At 32.8% G+C, this 19,467-nt stretch overlaps 1 protein-coding gene across 1 annotated transcript in view; it reads right to left on the reverse strand.

Moving 5' to 3' along the window:
- Positions 1–17,482, reverse strand: part of LOC149418675 (uncharacterized) — a 97,591-nt gene extending 80,109 nt beyond the window's left edge. The window contains exons 1-2 of the mRNA XM_089639146.1: positions 17,405–17,482; positions 4,920–5,214 (exon numbers count right to left, since the gene is read on the reverse strand). The gene's annotated coding sequence lies outside the window, so the exon portion shown is untranslated. The remainder of the gene's footprint in view (positions 1–4,919; positions 5,215–17,404) is intronic.
- Positions 17,483–19,467: the final 1,985 nt, after the last annotated feature.

Below are 19,467 nucleotides of genomic sequence, written 5' to 3' on the forward strand. Positions count from 1 at the left end.
TTATATAATAATAAATGAACTTAACATTTTAGATCGATTATTTGCATTTATTGAACGTTGATTTAATGCGTATATATTTTCCTATACATGCCTAAGGCACTTACGTAATTGAAAAACCATTCTTTTATGGAATTCTCGTTAAATTCGCGCAGTAACAGTCAATAAAAAAATAAAATATCCGAAATAACCTCATTTCCAAAACGGGAATCTCATGCATCAGTCCGCCAAAATGCTACGATGTACAATCTTTCGCAGCTGTGCTAAAGACATTTTGTATTGGTGAGAATTCAAAACAGGGTTTGTACAGTATTTAATCAATGTGTCACCACTAAAACACCGTTTAACGGTTGGGAAGTGTTTTATTTTATTATTAAGGCTGTTATACCGAGTAGGAATTACAAAGTATACGTCAAGAAGAAGTTGTCTCATGTGGTAGTAATTTTGCCGCTGCGCTTTGAATGCAGTTGGTTATATGTATGTTAATGCACTTTTCGTGAGAGTGCATTCCTTGCATCAGGTAGTTTTATAGCTCTGCTTGTTTTTGAATGCTGAGACCACGTGATTTTTCGAACTGCTCTTGAATGATATTCGCCAACAATAATCAACAAGATGTGTGATAACTTTAAGATATACAGGTTTTCCAATAAGAGGTGTTATTTTGAATTGCCCGCCATTTCGGTAGATGCTACTTTTGAAACTGTTATTTTTTGACATTTGACAAGTAGAAACTACATTATTAATAAAAATGAAACAATACACGCTTCAACAACGCATTGAAATAATTAAAATTCACTTGAGTGAATCAAATGCAAATTTCCACCTCGGTGGCTAGGTCAACAAGCAAAATTGTCGCGTCTGGGGCTCGGAAAACCCAAGAATTATTGTTGAAAAGCTTCTCTATCCTCAACTTGTGACTGCTTGATGCGGTTTATGGTCCGGCGGAGTCATTGGACCTTACTTTTTCGAAAAAGTGGCTGGAGCAACAGTTACGGTGAATGGATTGCGCTATCGAGAGATGATTAATGATTTTTTATAGTCGAAATTGGATGGTATTGATCTGGACAACGTTTAATTTCAACACGAAGGCGCTACGTGCCACAAAAACAACGAAACCTTTGATCTATTACGATTGAATATCAAAATAACACCCTTTGGAAAACCCTGTACTTATACCAGCAGTAGACTTAGCGTAACTTATTTATTTAATACACGCCTCATATAGTGGACTTTTACATCATATTTTTACTTAATTTTTTTTTATTGTAAGTGCTTTCTATTGTAATATTTAAACATAAATAAAAAAGTAATCAACAACACTAAGAATAAAATAAAATACCCCCGACACTGCCTGACACCAGTTTTTGGTTCATTTGATCGTGGTATATCTTTCTCGGAAGCCCCCGACTTCTTTTAGCATTTACATTCGCTTCGTGCAATTTTCTCCATACACTCATTTCTTCGTTTATTTGAACCAAACCATCTTTTTTCAAATTTTATATTTTTTTTATTTTTTCAATATACCGACTATTTAAACACTGTACATACATAATATGATAATGAATATGATAATAATATGTACGTGTATAGTGCATTGTATTTCTTAGTCCTCCTCAATAGGGTGACCTACGCGTTATTTTCTTAATTTCACTCATAACATTGTTTCAATAATATTTCAACAACTCGACACGTTAAACTGGTTCTGTCTTTTTTGCTAGTTAGAGGAAGATAATACTATAAATCGTCGTTGAATGTGAACCGGGACAAGTGTGCCTGACCGCTTATTTTGCGAGATGTTTCAGTAGTCAACAGTGTTAAGTCACATATCATAAAAAAGTATTCGGAAGCCAAAAGACTAATGCGGCTTGTCTTCATTGACTGTGTTAAACTATATTGTGATAGGTCTCTTGACAGTTTACACAATAGTCATAAATTAGGTGTTTTTTTGGCTCAAATCCATTGACCACGGCATCTTTGATTGTTTTAAAACGTTCTTTTATACTTAACTACTTTTCGACAAATTTGTGGCTTGGCTCCTTTGACATCTACGGCAACGATATGCCTTTTTTATGAATCACTCTATTTGAATTCTTATTAAAAACCACATAAGTTACGATTTTACACTTGTCATTTAACAATAATTTAAGTAACGCGCCGAAAAAAAACATTTTTGAACAGGTGCAAATATAACTTCACTTTAACATCTTACTTTATATTTTAGGATATACAATACATAACAGAACTTGTGTAAAATAAACATTTTCCGTGTAAAACTGTTAGCTCAAGAAATGTTGCAGCTACAAAACCCGGAAACTTTTGAAATAATTTGTAATTTTTTTATATCTCTTTAAATTGGCTACATTTTGGCCAGCGTAAGCTCGTGGTTTTTAAATTTGGCCGAAATGTGGCCAAATAATCTCCAGTGGCTTAACATAATTTCAAAATTCTACCCAATGTAAACACAATCTAGATAGTGTCTTAGATGAATACTTTATTTTGGAATAACTTAGGAGTAAACTTGATCTTGTCCCGGAAAGGCTGGGGTTCTAGGTTCAATTCCTAGATGCTTTTTTTATATTAACTCCACACAGGAGGCCCTGAAGAAAATATTTTCCCTCAGAGCCTATGTCATCTTTGGGGATGCTGTGTGGAGGGTCTTTTTGTGGAGAGGAAGGAGTGAACATGGGTCTTGAAGAGTCCCATGTTGTAGGAGGGAGGAAACACAGAGGCCGGCAGCTCGTTCCACAGCCGAGCTGGTGAACGAGCATCTTCCATTGTAATACCGATAGAACAAGGACAGCATACCTACCTGACGCCTGTGCTCTAAAGATTGCAGTCCGTTTGTTAAGATTGGGAATCTATCAAACGGACCGCCCGTTTCTGCACTGAGTCAAGGGTTTTTTTCAGGTATTTTGGGGCTCCGGACCAGAGATGGCTGCCAAATTCGACAGTAGGGCGCACTTACGATTTGTACAGGGTCAGCAGTTGTGTACTATTAAAGTATCTGCGGGCCCTGTACAGTACGCCCAGCTTCTGAGAGGCCAGCTTTACTCTGGCTTCGATGGAGCCCCCGTACCTGAGCTGGTCACTTATAGTTACACCAAGCATATCAATGGAAGGCCTGTTCGGAAGATTGCTTCCGTTGAAGGAGACTAGATTATCATTTGGATCCCTTTTAGACGTAATCAGACAGGATTGGGTCTTTGAAACATTGCTGCTGAATGTTTTTCTGATTTTTTTTCTGTTTTTCGTTGGAAGAGTCGTTAATATCGTTTTTAAATATTACAATTTGAGGTTTTGCTCATTCCAAAGTTATTCCAATTAATTTTATTTATTTTTATATTTAACCAGATTGAGTTTTCTTTGGGCACACTGACTCTTTTCTCTTCAGTGTAACCACAGACATAGGAATTATTATTATATTCATATGTCTATGAGTGTAACATTTTTTTCTAGATTTGTATCAGCTCCGTGATGAAATTTATCTATATAGAATTTGGCCGAATGTTATTTATATTATTTTCCAAATAACACCATTATATATATCGTAAAATGTAATACATTATAAATTACACGAAGAATGAAAACAAATTGAATGTGAATGAAAGTCTAATCGCATAATATACAATAAATGGTTGAAGAAGGTAGGTACATATTGAAAGTATAAAGTTACAGTCATTACGCGAATAAACTGGCAAATTTAGATTGTAAAACGTGCCTCTTTTTATGCGGAAGTTTGCAAAAGTCATAAAGATTTTTGTCTGATTAACCGCTATTAAAATCCTATAAATGTTAATAATGAGAGTGGTAAATAGCGTAAGTCTCTCATTTAGATAGAAATTATTGTTATCATTTTACAGGTAGATTGTACTATTTATATATGGCATAGGAATTTATTATGGTACGTGGTACGATTACGAATGCTAAGAGAATTTTTATAAAACTAATGGAGTTTTTTAGAATCTGCTAAGTATATTGTTATGAGATTTTTAGAAATCGTTAAAAAAACTAAGTAGTTTTTAGAAATTCTTTACATCAAAATTATTACCTAATTTTACGTTTTTTTGTTTGATTTTAATATTATTATATAAACAGTGAAGTCATTCACAGATTAAAATTACCTACACGTTGCAAAATATTTTTTTAAACATAAAAAAATTGATAGATGGTAGATTATACTGTATTACTGTTTGATATTAGTGGGACTATTTGAGAGGTTAAACGTAGTGGGAGGGAAAGGAGATAGGGCAGAGGAAGGTGGAAAAGTATGGCTATTCAGAATAGGATTTATCGTCGTTTCCGAGCATGACTGCAGATCGCTATCATACAAACCACAGTTGACATCGAATAAATTAAGAACACTTAGTTTTGGCCAACTGTTGTTTATTCGTTGGCGATCTGCAGTCGTGCTCGCAAAAGATGGCAAGTTTTCGACATTAATGATAAAACCTTTATCGACCGACTGTACTGGATAGGTACTCTGGTTACAAAGCACAATTTAAAATATTTCAAGCAATGCAACGTTTCGAGTTAAGTAAAGACCACCATTCAGAATCGAAACGTTGCTTGAAATGGCTTTAGCCGTCTTTAGTGACCAGATCTGAATAGCCAGATTCTTTCCAACTTTACTCTTACTCTTCCTGATCTTCTTCCCCTACCACCTCCCTTTATGTCTCACAAACCCTACTTGGAGTTCAAAATCTTGTGCGGTATCCGCATGAAAAAAGACAAAGAGATTCTCGTGAAAACATATAAAGATAATACACATGTATTTACACAAAACATAAATATTATACATTAGGTATAACTTCTGCCAGATTAGAAGGTATAAACAATCAGAAAACATCTAAAAAATCCGTAAACACATCTTGTTTCTCGGCCAAATTTTTTATACCATGAAAATCACAAAAAAAGTATTTTACCTGCAAACGATGTGAGTTTTTTCTCAAAGCTGTCCAGGCGAGATCCAACCAATGACAGGCGAGTATTCAAATCACCAATGGAACGAAACAAACAAAGATCACTTCCAAAGACTAACAAAAGACACTTGAGCAGATTTCACTTTTAACTAGGTATTATTTTAATCACCAAAGAACTACGGTCGTTACTCAATCGTCATCAGTCATCTTGATGAGATGGTGACGCTTTCTTTCATCCGTGATGCAGACTTCATGCTGATGTATTGTTGAGGGTGATGACGGATGACACGATGACGAACTGAGGAAAATATGTTTAATTAATTCGAATAATGTAGTGATAAGTAAATAAAAATTAATTCACCCTTCAAATTGGGAGTAACTAAACGCCCAGCGTCTTTTTCAAGCCAATGACAACAACTAAAATTGTCTCTGGAAGAATTAAGAAGTTATTATTATATTTGGGCAATGTATTCTAATGAATCTACTCAAGCCCGAGTCTACGGTACGTATAAGAATCTCTGGCACTGAATATTTTGAAAGAATCTTAGAGATGACAGGAACGTAAAACAACAATTATGAACAAGGAAGAGGTTGATAGACTAGAGCAGAACAGAAAGGACTGTGAAGTTAAGGCGATTTGTGAGGGATCGCATCCACTGAAGAAAATTTCGTCTACCTTGTGTAAAACTGTCATAAACGGTAAATTGCCCAGGAGAGCATTTTTTTGTGATTTAATTCACCCAAAAGTGTGCTAGAGAGGTAACAAATAATTAAAGATATTTTTTCTTCTATTGTGTCATTTTATATGTCTAAATATATTTGTACGCTTATTTTAGCACCATAAAAAATCAGTGGAATTTATGACAGAGCAGTCAAACAGAATAATAATTGACATTGACCTTTGTGATTGTTTTACACGGGAAATTTCAAGAATAACTTAAAAATAAAAGAAATAGGTGTCTAAAATCGAGCGAGATCCAAAGAAAATTTTGAACATAAAAATGTGAACATAAAACCTTAATAATGTAGAAATGTAATAATAATAATAATAATTTAGAGAAAATGATCGAGGTAGTTAAAAACTTTTCAGATGATATCAAAATGACTTTTGGTTTAGAAAAATGTAGAACGATCCATATAGAGAAAGGCAAAATTGTAGATGGGGACGAGAGTATATTTAGAAATTTCCAAATTACTAGTATGAAAAGGGATGAGGTTTATAAGTATTTAGGATACCCACAATCAAATAGATTAGACCATAGTAGTATTAAAAATGATATTAGGATTAAATTTCAAACTAGGATCAGGAAAATTTTAAAATGCAATCTATCTGCTAAAAATTTAGTAAAAGCAATAAATACTTGGGCAATACCTCTATTAACGTACTCATTTGGCATAATTAAATGGTCTAATACAGATTTAGATAACTTAGAAAGATTAATTAGAACTTCGCTAACAAAGTTTAATTGCCATCATCCAAATTCAGCTATAGAACGAGTTAATTTACCTAGAAATTTAGGAGGTAGAGGTATAGTCAAAATAACTTCTTTGAAACATAATCAGGTAGAAATGCTAAGAACTTTTTTCCATAGGAAAGCTCATAGCTCAGAAATGCACAAAATAATTTGCAAGGCAGATAGAAATATTACACCTTTAAATTTAAACGATGAGAATGCCAACATTTTTATAAATCCCAACCAGGAATTATTAGATTCCTGGTCAAATAAAATTTTACACGCAAAACACTTCAATTATCTCAACCAAACGTATGTTGACAAAATTTCGTCAAACAAATGGTTGAGTATTGGAGAGTTGAGCGCAGAAATAGAAGGATTTATGCTTGCCACTCAGGATAGAGTCATTAATACTAAAAATTATAGAAAGCATATAATCAAAGATACAAATCAAATTGATGATTTGTGTAGAAAATGTTTGGCTTTTCCGGAAACTATAGAACATATTATATCGGGATGTTCTATATTAGCACCGTCCGAGTATACATTTAGGCACAATCAAGTTTTAAAAATAATTCACCAAAATTTGGTAATTAAACATAACTTGATTGACTGCCGTAATGTAGTACCATATTATGAATACGAACCAAATTCATTTTTAGAAAACGAATTTTATAAAATATATTATGATAAAACTATACTAACAGACCGAGCGATTAGTCATAATAGACCCGATATAGTTTTACATGACAAAATTAAAAAAATAACTTATATCATTGATGTCGCTATACCAAATTCCTGTAATATTCAAAAATCTGTTAACGAAAAAATAAGAAAATACACAGATTTAGGAAATGAAATAAAAAGAATTTGGCATTCTCAGACTATAAAAATATTACCATTCGTTATTTCGGCTACTGGCATTATACCTAGCTCTCTAATTAAAAATTTAGGCGTGTTAGATTTATCAAAAAAATTATATATAAAGATGCAAAAGTCGGTCATTTTGAATACATGTAGGATAACAAAAGATTTTTTAAATATTTATGTTGAGGGATCAGTAGGATTTATAGGCCCTGTTAGAAGTTCTACCGAGCCGAACCCTCTGATATGAAAATATCTGGAGACGGTGAATTTTTTTTCCCATTTGATATCTGGTGAGTTGACGTTTTGTTGTTCTTGTATTGTTTTGTATTTATTTTACTTATATAATGCACTTACATAATGTTGATTGACTAGATGATCATTTGTGGAAAAGTGAGTGGAAGGGTTAAGTTTTTCCTTTGGGGAAGATTTAACCCGGACAACTAAATCGGAAGTAGAAAAAAAAAAAAAAAATTACATAATTTCTACCGTGAATTGTAAACTGTGCTCAGTTCTACTCGTACAATATTATTTGGTTTGTCGTTTAGGACTTATTTACACTGTAAACCTTTATGAAGTACATAGGATAACTTTACACTAAAGAATGTAGAAATGTAATAATAAGATTACATAATATAACCGTGAATTGTAAACTGTGCTCAGTTCTACTGTACAATATTACTTGGTTTGTCGTTTAGGACTCATTTACATTGGAAACCTATATAGAGTAAATAGGGTAACTTTATTCTAATGAATGTAGAAATGTAGTAATTGTATTACATTACACATATTAAATAATATTTATATTAGATTTCTACCGTGAATTTTAACTGTGCATGAATTTTAAACAATTCCGCTGAACCCGAATACAGAAGTTTTGACAAAACCTAGCTTTTCAAATCTTGTTACAATTTTTATACGAATACTGTTCATTGCCAGTGAGACTATGGCATCCTAAATTGGGTATGTTGTGAGGCTGCAGGAGATTAGGAAGAGGAAAGTAGAGAGTATCTGGAACTTCAGATCACCAAACACGGCCTAAGCCATTTCAATCATTTTCAAGAATGTACAATAATAAACAAAACAAATATAGATATGATTTCAGATTTTTACCTCCAAAAGTATTACAGTGATTTAATTTTGGGGTATTACGCCGTGTTGCGCTACCTCCTACTTTAGCAAACGCTTCGGACAGCATTACAGTATCCATCGTCATTACATCAGATTAACTGATGATGGACTCCGTAACTTTGTTCGAAACGTTGGCTTATAAAGGAGGTAGCGCGAAATCGCATAATACCCCAAAAATATATCACCATAAAAACAAAGCTACTTCATCAATACTAATGTGATACTTTAAAAGCATCTCAACAAATCTTGATATTTAACAAAATTGTCGCTGAAAATTTTGTTCTTATTAGTGCTAAGAGTGTTTAAAAAGTGGTTTGAATGGCTTAAGTCGGGGACGCTCGAGGAATGCTTAAGGCAATATCTCTGCACCAGAGTGAGATACGGAGTCGTGTAGTTTTGTATAAGTGAATGGTCGAAGACGCCCGAGACAATTAGCAATAGCGAAGCATTGCGGGTTCCACTAGTATTCTATATAAAATAGGACAGTAATATTTTTATTACTCTCGTTTTCATCCGTGGCGAAATCCGTGTATTCACAACTGCAATCTACATTTACGTGCATACGTTATTATGAAAGCATGCACTTTGCAAAGAATGTATAATCTTTGCAAATATAATATCGTCTTTCGCCGATTGTTTATACCAGGCTTCACTCCTCCTGGTCTACGTGCGAAGGAACACGTCACACGACAATTGTTTAATTGGAAAATAACTGTGTGATAATATTTATAAACACGTGTAGGAAATGATATCTGAGCTAAAAAGAATTATAGAAATATTGTTGGGAATTTTTGTGATGTTTTTTTTAAATTTAACAAAAAAAAGTTTAATTTTATTTAAAAAAAATTATTTTAAAACATTGAATTATTTCTGGATTTAAAAAACAATAGGAACCCTTAAGGAATTTGTATTGTCAAATTCTAACAGAAATTAACCATATTCATTAACCTACCTACCTGTTTTAAATAGTTTCTTCAGTATCCAGTTTGAAAAAATTACGTCTGTCACAAGTTAGCCTTGTGGTGATTTTTGATGCAAAAATTACATTTTTAAGGGTTTTTGTTTTGTAATAAATTGGTTATTACTACATATATGTTGTTTTGAGACAAGCTATATAACTTGAAAAAAATATTTTAACGTTTTGTAATGGGGTGAGTTAGAGATGCCCCTTTTTACGAAAACACAAATTTCGTTTTTCCTTAAGTTAGAGTTTAATTCGTAACTTATTTTCGCCAAAACGTGAAATACTATTTTTAGGCTTTAAGCCATCGATTTAGTGATTGTTTAAATGTGAAAATAAAACAGTATAAAATAACGTATTTAAAGAAAAAAACTTATCTTTGGCCGTGGTGCTAAATGGACCAAATCATTGATATTTACGAAGCGTACTTGTAAAGAAATTCTCCGAATTAAATGTATCTTCAGCCTGGCTGTATGTTGTCTGGCGTGAATACTAAAATAACCCATTTCATTTTTTCAATGCAAAAATCCCCGATTTTATGAATGGCTACTTGTTACGACCTGGTTTTTTACGGATTTTAAAACACTTTTATATTATTATCACTCCTTACTTTGCAAATCGCTCTTAGAATACGGTATTATCGGATGGGGAAGTGCATATGACAATATCCTAAAATCACTCATAATAAAAGAATACGGTATTATCGGATGGGGAAGTGCATATGACAATATCCTAAAATCACTCATAATAAAAGCCATAATGAAAATGATTCTGAAAGTCCCTGTAAGAACTAGCACTGACGAAATCTACAACAAACTTAACATCATGTCACTTAAACAACTCTATTCTAAAACTATACTCCTTTACATTCATAAATACAAAACACAAGAAATAACAAATAACATATATATTAGAAACACTAAATCTCAAGGTCAAAAACATATCCAACAAGCAACTACAAACACAACATTTGGGCAAAGAAGCTTCCTATACTATATTACTAAACTCTACAAAAAAACTCCTAATCTCATTCAAAACTCACAACATTAGTTTAAAATTTAAACATCAAATAAATAGCTGGATACAAAACATAAGGAGATGAAAAATAGTTAATATACTGACATCAAATACAGACTGATACGAAACCACTCAACTGAACAAAAAAACACCTCTATTTAATATATCTATAATTACTTTTATTGTCCATACTATTAAATTTTAATCATATATAAATCAAATCCTCAGCACGGGAAATCCCAGTAAGGACATCATTATATCCATTTGTTACAACAAAAAAGAATAATAAAACACGTATTATTATTATTATATTATTAAAATAAACATAGAACAAACAATAACATGTCTTGTTTTATTCTTGGACATTAAATTAAAATGAAAATTCAGTTTATTGAAATAAATTTAAACAAAAGGTTGAACACATAATTGAAAATGAATTTAATATTATTATTAAACCTAAACAAACCATAAAATAGAAAATGCAATAGAAAAAAAGTAACGGTTGCAACTGTGGATTGAACCGAGGACCTCTGTCTATTAATATTGCTAATTTATTAAAAATCTATTAAAATTATTTATATTCCTGTTGAAAACAGGACTGCTGGCCCTTATCAAATGAATTGATTGTTTCATGTCAAACTTTTAGTAAAAAGGAACGTATTAACGCGACATCAGAAAATGGGTTCATAAAAACTATTATATTTTCGCATATCGTCATTATATATTAACAGGGAAAACGCAGGTGCAGAACACGTGTTCCGTTTTTAACAAGATTTTAATTAGCAATACTTGCTTTATCACTGAGCTACTGGTTGCACTATGTAGGTTACAAATATATTCGGATAGAAATTTGCAATCATTCAGAAAAAGTAACAGCCAACAAAAATGGCAATTAATTTAGGATGATATCGGTAATACTTAAACGGAAAAAAAATAAGATGACATTAGATTAGAGTGTTCTCCCGATAAGGCTCCATTTGTTCGTTGTTGTCATTTGTGGAACTAAATCTTGGGCACATCTTTTAAAATACATCTTTTTGCATTTCACTTTCGTTTTCGGAATGAATGAATGCAAATTTTGGAAGCGGAAATTAACCCACTTTCCGAAATACGATCGAGCTGAAACTCGACAGATAGACTCGTTGAGGTGATTTCTCACGAAAACGGCGCTATATAAATTAGGCAAATATTATTAAATATTAATGCACTCTATCAAATTTTAGTGGCAGTCACGTACGTACACGAGGACATATATGCAATTATCTGAAATCGCACAACATTACTGAAATTAAAATGCGAAATAAACGTCTGTCCCACCCGATCGGCATTTGGCAAGGTTTGTAGAGTTGTCGACTCCAGTTCCTGGGTAGGAAGGTTCAATTCTCAGTAAGTTTTTGTATTAAGTTTTAAAAGACATTTTAAAGTGGATGTGATTATCGTGGAAAAAATCTTTGATTTTTACTGGTTGATTTTTGTTTCTGTGTTTTATCATTCGTATTGTTCACATATTTCTAATTTTACATTTCAACAGCTTTACTAATAATATGAATTAATATATTATTAACTCTAATTTAAAAACGGTTTAGCTCACAGCCTGCATGGTCGAAGACTAAGGCCCTTGACTACGAATCTGCATGTCCCGGGTTCAAATCTCGACATGCGTAAGTAAATTTTATTTAATTGATCTATGTTGTTTCAATATTAATTCATTTGCGGCACGTTCCAAAGTAGAATATACTCTCAGTATTGCCCTAGTATAAGACCACCATTCAGCATTGAAAATACTTGAAATGGATTTTGCTGTGTTTAGTGACAAGATCTGAATAGCCAGGTACTTTCCTACCTTCCTCTACCCCGGATTTTTCTCCTCCTCACTACCTTCAACCTCACAACATACCTTAATTAGTGAAGCCTGCTCTCAACCGCTTGGGGCCAGTGAGACTATCGGCCGTTGTTCCCAACATTTCGAACGATCAATCTCAGGGTCCGATCAGCCAAGTGATTTATTCAGTAACGTTCGATTCGCCTGTTTCCAAACATCTTTTCTGTTGATTATCATAAGTGGCCATGCCCACTTTCATAGACAATAAAATGACATCAAAGTTAAAACTTTCAACGCTAAATTAACATTGACGAATTAGTTATTGTATTTATTATTAATGCATTTTTTTAAAGTACTGTAATACGTAAAAAGATATTTTATATTTAAACGTATGAAATATGTTAAAAATAAAGTTTTAGTTTGACTTTAATGCCACCGTGCCTTGGGCTCGCAAATATGTTTCACTCTGTTGACACTTTTTATAAGTAGTCATTTACTGAGGCAAGCTTAATCCAGTAGTTTGGCTTCCTTAAATTGGTTGATCACTCAGTTGTCACTTTTCCGTTGGAAAGAGCATAGTTGTGCGTTTGAGCAGTGTTGTTCGGCTCAGCAGTTGATCAGTAGGACTGGGAAGAACGGCCGTATGTCTTTGTCAATAGGGGCATGTTGCGAGGCTGAAGGTAGTGGGGAGAGGAAGGAGTTGGGAAGAGGAAGGTGAGGGAGTACCTGGCTATTCATATCTGGTCACCAGACATGGCTAAAGCTATTTAAAACAACGTTTTAATACTGAATGGAGGTCTCACCCCAGGGCGATACTCTGGGAGGGGGGGGGGGGGGTAGTACAAAAATATTTCATTAAGTAGGTATTTTTAAAGTAGACCTCTAAAACTCTCGACCCATCGCCTTGCGCCGCAGTGGGATATTCGTATGTCAGTCACTCCTGGACACTCTGATCCCTAGATTCCTACCCAACCATCGTACCTTTTACCTTACCACAACTTCCTTTCCTTCTTTTCCTTACAAAAGACGACATAGGCCCTTCAATTTCAATAAAAAGACAAATCTTTTTTCCATAAGAGTTATTCAATAATGTATCTGTTAACGAGCTGGCAATTGAGCAACAATATTTGACATTCTGTTAGAAGCATTATGAGACGTTGAATAATCATAATAATATTATGAAGAAAAAGTAATAACTACAAATCACAACATTTGTACAATCCCATTTCATTATTTTTTTTGCAACATTCTAAATTTATTATCTTTTAACTGCACAAGGTGTTAAGGGACGTACTTGGCTTACAACCAGCGATACGTGACATTATTTGGAATAAAAATTATGAAGTAAGTTTTTGAACCCAGTGACATTTTTAATGTTTTTTTAACTTAAAATCTACAAAAACTATTAACAATAAAAAAAAATCAGTAGGAAAGATTTATTTTTTGTTTGGTTTTTCAAATTTCATTTATACGTTTTCCTCCAAATAATGTCAGGATACAATATTAGCACAACTTTTTAGAAACAAACTTATTTCTGTTTTGAACTGCACCGTAAAAAATATAATAAAGTTGAAAAAACATGAGAGCTAATGTTCCCTAAATTCTATTTCGAATGAAACCGGGTTGTAAAACTAATTAATCTTTTTTTATGGTTTCTGAAAATTTTACCCAATAATTGAATTAACGTTCCTAAATTCATCAATTAAGCTTAAGGCGATGCACTACGTCGTGTAATATTTTAAATTGAGCGACTATCAATAACAACACTTACGTAGATGGCGATAAGGTTTAAATTCCCGCTTAACATCATCCGCCTGTTTTGATTTATGCAAGAAAAAAACATGGCCAAAAAGTACCTTTTATTTTATTTTGTGTATGTTCAGATATAAATATTAAAAAAAATTTCGATCATTTTATAGATGACTTAATTTGCCACATTATACAATAAAATGATAACCGAAAATGGTCTCGTAAGTAGGAGATTTTGAACTTTAAAGCAGTTTTCATAGGCTTATACATTATTTTTTTCTGGGCTTATAAAAAGACTTAGAAAAAGTACTCGATTATTTCGACCGGTCGGTGGCCGAGTTGACATCGCGCTTGGGTCCCACTCGGGCGCAGTGTGTTCAATTCCTCGGCTGGCTAAGTCCTCCATCACAACACAAGCAACATTTTCAGCTTACTGTGGTGGTAGTAGGAGATTTTCAAATATTGTCAGGTTATTCGTAACCCGGGAATGTTTGTCTTTCTTTTAAAAAATTTAAAAAAATTAATAAAAAAAAATTTCAAAGGCCAAGATGTATTCTACTCGGAGTATTTAATTAAAGCATCTGAAACATTTCTAGGCGACCTAATTTTCAAACCAAAAACACATGATTTTGCATTACTACGTATGGCATCGCCTTAAGTGTTAAGCTTCGTTTGGGCCCGTCATAGATAGAGTTGAAATTTTAGTTGAATACTCGTATATTAAATAAAAACACAAGTATTGTAAAAAAATCCTAATCCTAATGCTAAAATATAAGTAATGTAAATAGAGTTACGCAGTTTGCAAAAAATAATACATGCTCTAATTCGATACAGCGGACCTGTTAGAAATGATAGCGTTTAGAGCACCTATTAGAAATACCAGAAGTATAATAGTTCCATTACATTAAGAACTATTTCGTATCAACTTTGCGTCTATTTCGTTCTTTCAGGGACTTCATAGACTTGGTAATACAATACTTTTGCATGGTATTTCGTTTAGAATATAGAAAATATAATAAGGTTAATATATGTGCTCATAAACACATAAATACTTGAAAGAGTTTCAATATATTTTAACTAGTTGACGTCTATCTAAAGAAATTCTCTATCTACGTTAATCTTTGGTACGTTTCTGTACCCAAATTTGAGGTATAATATGTTGACTCTAAGACATCAAAAATACTTATTTTGTTCTTACTACATAATTTCACCTACATTAATTTTGATCATATCCTATAAATATACATAATATACTTAAAAAAAAAATATTATTTCCATTCTTATGTTTTCATGTATCACTTTTATGTAAAAGCCTCTTTTAGGAGTATAAATAAATACTATTTTCTTTGTATTTATATAAAGTTAAGAAATTTTCTAACGTAACAATATAAAAACAAATTTATTCTCGTAATTTTATCGCTTGTTCTTATTTATATTTCCTGCATAAATTCTAAAAAACTATAAGTGATTTTTTTGTGCAGTGTTACGTATTGAGAAGTAATAATCATAGACATGGAAATCATAGTGAGGCGGTATTTGAGAAACCTCAACTGTACTTTTATTTTCTTTTTACCTTCACAATATTATTATGTTTGTATTTTTCTGTTAATTTTATAACCTTATATATAAAAGTTACAAATCAATGTACACCATAATATGTATGTATAGTTGTAATGTGTAAACTTTCCTAAATAAAGATATTATTATTATTATTATTATGTGAATTTGTACAATAAATATTATTTTCCAAAATTTTGAAATTTTTTATCATAAAAAAATTGTTTGGCAAAAGTCAAACAAAAAAGTTATCCACGCTGTAAGCACAAAACTTTCTCAAGCAGGCCATGAATAAAATTGTAACACACGTTTCAATGTTCATTTTAATAACAGGTATAATATTGTCTTTCACAAACTTAAATATAGGTACCTAATTTCTTAAATATAACTTTTATGTTTTTGTTTTATGTGAATAGCGTACAAAAGTCCCAACTGCCCGGAGCCAACGATTATAAGAATCTAGCATTTCAGAACTTGTCACCAGAAATGGCGAAAGCCATTTCAAACATTTCGATGGTCTTTCACTAGGGCGATACTGAGAGTAACTATTACTCTATGATTGTTTTCGAAAAAGCGGTCAGCATCATAACTCCTAGAACTGGTGTCAGCAACACACATAATAAATTAAAGTCACATTAAAAGCTGTTTGGTGGGAATCAAAAAATGTCAACAAATCGTTATGTTTCCGAGTTCATACACGAATTATAAATGATTTTGCCATAATAATATTAATTATGTCGTCATTTTAATGAAAGTGCTGCTGACCTTTGAATTCGAAATACATATTAACTGCGGACTTCGCAATCTTTACCGACCAAACACTGTGAGATCACGTCATTCCGCTTTCGCCTTATTATTGCCTGACTTCAACAACGTAAACACATTTGTTGCATTTAGACCTTTTCCCGTTTATGCACTAACTGTGTGCATATCCACAGATTGCACATTGCGCCGTCTTAAACGCATCGTAAATTAGGTTTTAAATCTATCGAAAGAAACTCATTGAATAAGCTAGTGGAACTATCAAGGGGACACTGTCACATTAGAATATTTAGACCTTATCCAGTTAATGCATTAACTATATGCACAGATTTACGATGTCGATAGGAACTCCCGGAGGGAACTAGTGGAACTTTGTCACATTTGAAGACGCGTGTAGCTTTTGGGAGTAAGCAATACCAAGGATGGGTTGTTTCAGAGATTTTTAACAATTCATCAAATTATAAGTTTTGTGAAACATCTAGCCAATAATGATATAATAACAGAACTTCAATAGAACCTTCATAGAACTTGTAAATCAACTTCTAAATTTGATGAATTATTCAAATTTTCTGAAACAACCCATCCTACTAGTAGTAGGAATTGTGAAGAGAATGAAATATGTACATCAGTTCGTCCATGGTGCTAAACGCAGAAGTACCTAGTGTGAGTGTGTTTCGTGATCTAAATATTTTTTTTCCATTTAAATCTGTCTGTAAGGTACTTCTAGTTATTCTATGGATAGCCCCGATACATAAATATTAACAATTATGTCAGAAAAAAAATAGTACGGTAAATTATTTAAAAAGCTAATATTTAATTCTTACCACTTAAATTATTTTTTTCATACATGCAACCAATTTTTTGCAAAGTCTGACCATTTTTGAAAAGGTTTTTGATAATAGAGGGTGGTACCATACATAAAATAAAAACGCATGTAAGAAATGTAAAAAAAATCACTTAATTTTACAGCAACTTGTAAATAAAGCAGGATTTAAAAAAACAATCGCTTAAAACTTCTTTGTTTTTCAAATCATTGTTAGATTTCCACAAGACTATAAACAATCAAACACGTTTCATCCACTATCATCCCAAACAAAATCACGCAGTGCTCATTATCATTATTTGATAACAGCGCCGTGTTATGCATTATTTGATAATATCAACAACGTACTTTGGTATCACTGGCACTCGACGTATGTACGTGTTTTCACGTCTCCGCGCGAATACGTACGGCCGCTAGAGTCTGCAGGCCGCGCGGTACTGACTCGAGCGGATCACAGGCACTTTACCCGTTACCCCTTCTGAAGCATGTACTCCTGGTAAGCACCCCACCACACCACTGTGTGGAGGCTCGATTGCTCGACGGATGGAGTCAGTGGCGGATATTGAAACGTTTCGAGGTTGATAAAATTATATTAAGCTGTTGTTAAGGTATTATGAATTTGCGAATTTTGCCGGATTATTTGCTTTTTTCAATGAAATTTAAAATTTTAATTCATGGACGCTCTTTTTAGTACCATTATTCTGAAATATTGATACGAAGTTGGAGGTCAAATATCTTAAGTGAAGAAAAACTTACGTGTTGTTAACATGTTGTTTAACTATAAACTTATGGACTAATTGCATTTTTTTCGTATTGATTCTCGATTTTTTTTAAATGTTTTTTTTTCAGCCGATCACAATTTATTCAAAAGCTGTAACGGGCCTAGATTCATCGTTTAACGAGAACCATTCAAATGCCTAAAGACAAATTGGTGTTGTTTGGCGCTTTAATAATATTTGAATATTAGTGAAACAATAAATAGACTCTTGAGGAGGCCAAGACCCACCAGGGGTTGTAGAGCCAAAATGGACATTAGCGAAACGGCCATAAGTGTTTTTCAACTCACAAATCTGCTGAAATTTAATAATTAAAAATTCTAATTTTGAAATATGTATTTCTTCTGTTTAAATTTTGGATAAATGTCGTAGTTTTTTAAGTAATCTAACGGTGTTCATTCGAAAGGTAAATTTTTGATTGTCATTTGAAAAACAAATATATTTCTGAATACATATATTTAAATTTAATTTTAGTTTTCTGTGATGATTGAATGCAAATCTTGGAAGCGGAAACAAACCCACTTCCCGACATTCGATCAAGCTGAAAATTACCAATAACGGCTGCAAAGTAATCCCTGTGTTCGGTATTCCCGATTGGGTGGGTATGTTGTTAAGAAAGTAGCGAAGGGAAGGAGAAGGATAAGAGGAAGGTTAGGAAGTTCCTGGCTATCCAGATCTGCTCACCAAATAGGGCTAAAGTCATTTCAACCAACAGATTATGATATTACATTCAGTAACTACCATTCGTAATGGAGCTGTTGTGAAATTCAACACTTTTTACGCTCTAGAATGCTGACGGAACATTTGTTTAATTTCATAATAAAGTTAATTTTATTCCACCACGGGACGCTAATGTCCCCATACTCACATGGCACTTCAGCTCGCTTCGGATAGACATGTTTAAATTGAATTCATATGTTGCAGAAATAGCCAGCAGTTGCGGCATGTCGGCTGCCGTAGCATACCCATACCACAGACTTACAGTCATTATAAAAATACACCTCGGGCTGACATGTTATTACGGCATGCAGCATACGCTTTACTTGCATCCGAAATTATTTTACGGAGCACGATATTAAATGCTACAAGTCTAAAATTATCACTATGGAGAAATACATCAATATATTAGGCATTAGATGATTTTGTATTAACCGTATTTCACGCTTAAGCCGGAAAATTCTAAAAATCTAAGTAAACAGAATCGACTGCGTAGCGAAGTTCTGTTTTAACTTTTTAGCATTTCATCTCTCTGTATATTGTTTATGTGGTCCGTTTACAGTTTTAAAAATCTACTGCATCCACTTTATTATTCAAGCAAGCTTTACTTTGACTAGTTGGCTAATATATAATCTAAAAGTAAGTGGGTGGATATTTAAGTATACCTACATACAAATCTTATTTTACTTCTCCGGAAGCAAGGTTTACTGTTCACAGATCTACCAATATTTTTAAGGCTTAAATAAAAAAAAGATCATATGAGATTTACTTGTAAGAATGGTTTAATGTATTTATGGTTGTTGTGTATAACTCATAGATATCAATTAAATTAAAAAATAAAGTAAATTAAATTTGTTCATGTCTATTAAGTTTTCAATAATGTTCAAATCAACGTAAAAAAGTAGTAAAGTGGTTTGC

This window comes from Hesperophylax consimilis, chromosome 13, assembly GCF_061612785.1.
Source record: "Hesperophylax consimilis isolate HC1 chromosome 13, BYU_Hcon_1.0, whole genome shotgun sequence".
Taxonomy (NCBI): Eukaryota; Metazoa; Arthropoda; class Insecta; order Trichoptera; family Limnephilidae; genus Hesperophylax; species Hesperophylax consimilis.